The sequence below is a fragment of the Bison bison genome, unplaced genomic scaffold, assembly GCF_000754665.1.
Source record: "Bison bison bison isolate TAMUID 2011002044 unplaced genomic scaffold, Bison_UMD1.0 scf7180017845453, whole genome shotgun sequence".
In the NCBI taxonomy this organism is placed as follows: Eukaryota; Metazoa; Chordata; class Mammalia; order Artiodactyla; family Bovidae; genus Bison; species Bison bison.
In genome coordinates this window covers 46,249-49,806 of record NW_011476026.1, presented here as the reverse complement: position 1 = coordinate 49,806, position 3,558 = coordinate 46,249, and the positions used below count along the sequence as shown (strand labels likewise).

The 3,558-nt window shown below is 47.4% G+C and overlaps 1 protein-coding gene across 1 annotated transcript in view; it reads right to left on the bottom strand.

Annotated features, from left to right (window-relative positions):
• LOC104984854 (tubulin alpha-3 chain-like) overlaps positions 1-3,558 on the bottom strand; it is an 11,976-nt gene that overhangs the window by 7,411 nt on the left and 1,007 nt on the right. The gene's annotated exons all lie outside the window — the stretch shown is intronic.

The following is a 3,558-nucleotide window of genomic DNA, read 5'->3' as shown; positions in this document are numbered from 1 at the left end:
GCACGTGCTCAGCTGTGTCCAACTCTGCAACCCCATGGACTGCAGCCCGCCAGGCTCTTCTGTCCATGGGATTCTCCAGGCAAGAATACTGGAACGGGCTGCCATTCCCTTCTCCAGGGGATCTTCCCAACCCAGGAATTGAACCCACGTCTTCTGCACCTCCTGCAGAAGGCAGGCAGATTCTTTACCACTGAGCACCAGGGAAGTGTGTGTGTGTGTGTGTGTGTGTGTGTGTGTCTGTAAAATCTGATGGAGGGATCTTCCTGGTGGCCCAGTGGCTACTCCTCCGCCCTGCAAAAGCAGGGGTCCCAGGCTCAGTCCCTGGTCAAGGCACTAGATCCCCCATGCCCCAACTAAAGACCCCAAGTGCACAACTAAGGCCAGTGCAGTCAGATGAATAAATATTTAAACCAGAAAAAACCTGATAGAGCTCAGGGCAGGCCACCCCAAAATATGCTGGTGGCATACTAATTACTTCTAATTAACATTCCTTGAGGACCAGACGGTGGAAGAAGCAAACTCTGATCCTCCTTTGTCCCCTGAAAGCAGGTGAAAACCTCCTGTTGGGAGGACAGAGGGCGCTGTGGTCCCTGGAGACAGGAGGTAAGGCTGAGAAAGCTACAGAAGCAAACTCTGTTACTGCTTCATTATCTTGCGACCCCCAGCAAAAACCCCTTTCTTTCTTCAAATCTTTATAAATAACTGATTCTTTGTCTAAAAAGATATATAAAGAGTCTGCTTTTGTCACTTCTCAGATCCTATACTGACAGAACTTCCATATATATAAAGTGAAATTTGATTTTCTCATGTCAGTCTGTCTTCTATCAATCTGATCATTAGACCAACCAGAAGAACCCAGAGAGGAAAATTTTTCCTGCCTTACAAACTCTTCTGGGGCTTCCTAGGTGGTGCTAGTGGTAAAGAACCTGCCTGCCCAAAGCAGGAGACACAAGAGACTCAGATTCCATGCCTGGCTTGTAAAGATCCCCCAGAGGAGGGCATGGCAACCCACTGCAGTATTCCTGCCTGGAGAATTTCATGGACAGAGGAGCCTGATAGGCTACAGTCTATGGGGTCACACAGAGTCAGTCATGTCTGAAGCAACTTCACACGCATGCAGGCTTCTACTTTAATCAACTAGAACAAGAGCAAATATCCAAGTTGTGCAGACAAAAAAGCAAGTATAAGAAGCAATATAACATAAAAAGCCAAAACAAAAAAAAACAGGCATTAAAAAGCCAGTATAAGAAAAGAAACTGAACAGAAAAGAGGGGGAAAAAACCCAGAGTAGAGTCAATGAAACCAGCACCTGGTCGGAGCTAAACAGCCAAACTGATGAGCCCCTGGCCAAATGTATCCAGAAAAAGACAAGACTAATTGCCAGTATCAGGAAGGAAAAAGAGGATTTCACGACTGATACAGATGGGATGGACAAATTCCTCACACACACTACTGAAGCTCATTAAAAGGAGAGAATCTGGGGATCCTGGCCGGCCAGTGGTCAGGACTCCGAGCTTCCCCTGCAGGGGGCACAGGTTCAATCCCTGGTTAGGAAACTAGGGTCCTGAAAGCAGTGCAGCGAGGTTGGAAAAAAAAAAGGCTGAGTGAAGAGAAAATGGCCATCCAAATGGCCATGAGACAGAAAATGTTAAACACAGGTATTATTTTCCCATCAATCATGATCATATTCCATTTTTAAACTCTAAGCTCTTAAGAGTGAAGGTCTGGAAGGCTAGAAATTCAGCTTCTGGTCTTGTCCTTAGTAAGTGAAAGAAAAGGGCCCAAATCCTAGCTGATTTTCTAGTTCTTTCTGATTCCAATCAAACTGCAATGCTGAACCAGAAACACATTACCCTCTGAGGCCAGGCAGGTTCTCCAGAAGGTACTCAACTTTGTGATGAGCCTCTAGGACGCAGAAAATAGGATTTTACAAAAATTTCTGCTGCTGTAATTCCCATTAAATTCATCTTGAGACATAAACCCTTCTAACACAAAGGGAAGGCAATGGCTGACACTTTATCGGAGTTCAGTGCAATTTATTTCAGGTTATATTCACACCAACTCATCACCACCTCCCCCTCACCACGTTTCCAAATTTTGTTGTTTAAACTAAGTACCATGAACTTGACATTTCAACTTGAGAAGACCCTGTTACACCAACAAACAATGGCTGAACAGCTCTTCTAAAAGTGTTAACCATTGTATTTTTCTTATTCAAGATAAAGCCTTTGCTAAAAACAACAGCCCTTAATGCACAAACTCCTAATCCTAAAGCATCCTTTTACCCATCAGGTAACAGAGAATACCTTTCCTTTATACTTGGAATAATTCACTGCTAGAAATAAATGTTTTTGAGCAGCTAGATATTATGGTGTTCAATAGCCAAGAAGAGAAACCTCAAAACCAAGTGTTGCAAAGGGAGAGTGCACAGGCTAGTGTGAGTTATTAATCCAGTTATGAACTTTCTTCAGAGTTTGAAAGCTACCACAGGGATGAGAAGAGGAGGATGACATCAGTCTCAGTTAATTGGAAACAAGAGAGACGTGAACTGGGCTAGGTAAAGCCCTGCCAGGGCTCATTCTAGCCTCTCCACATAAGGGTGACTGGTCTAGGACACGCAGTGACAGAGGTGCTGGCTGCCTTCCACTGGTGTGCAAATTATTAATGTCATTAATAATTCAACAATTAACTAGAAACCTACGACTTGAGAACAGAAAAATGAACAAATCGAAGGCAGAAGCCTAACCCTGCTGCGGGAAAACAGGAATTCTCATACAGGTGTTGGTGATGAAAGGGAATCTGAAACTATGTCTCATTCACTTCTGGGGCCCCACATACACCAGTGAGAAACACCGCAGGCACAGATTCCTGCCCGCAACTCCACGCGTAAAAGACTGGAAAATACCCAACATCCAGCAATTCAAAACAGGCTCAAGACACGCAGCCACCCCTAGAATACTAGGCAACGACTGGTAAACAAGGACGCAGGTCTTTGCTCAAGGAGGGACCCCAGCTGTTTGAACACTGAAAAAAACAGACGCGAGAAAAGGGGAATATAAGCGTCTATTCCTGTTTGCTTGGTTTTGCTTTAAATGAACAAAACACCTCACAACCCTAATTGAGGGAGCCACTTCTTTTCAGCACATCCGGTCTTCTGTCACTCAGTATCTCAAGGCCTATTTCCGTAAGTGCCGTCGTGAGCTCACACACAGACCAGTAAGAGCGCTCAGGCACAGACCCCTGGCTTTTGCTTCGAGAAAGAAGAGTCTGGAACGGCGAGGCTGGGAGCCATTTACTGCACTGGCGAAGTGAGCCGCGCCCGCCCGTGACCAGCACGCTCCAGACACCAGACCGCCACATGAGCCTGTCACCCGGCCCGCCGCCCGTCCCGGCCTAGCCCCCGGCCCCCCCAGCCCCGTCGCCCGTCCCCCCGGCCCCGCCACCCTCCAGTCCTGTTTCCCAGGCCCCTCACGCCGGTCCAGGCCCGTCCCCCGGCCCCGCCGCCCTCCAGTCCTGTTTCCCAGGCCCCTCAGCCAGTCCAGGCCCGTCCCCCGGCCC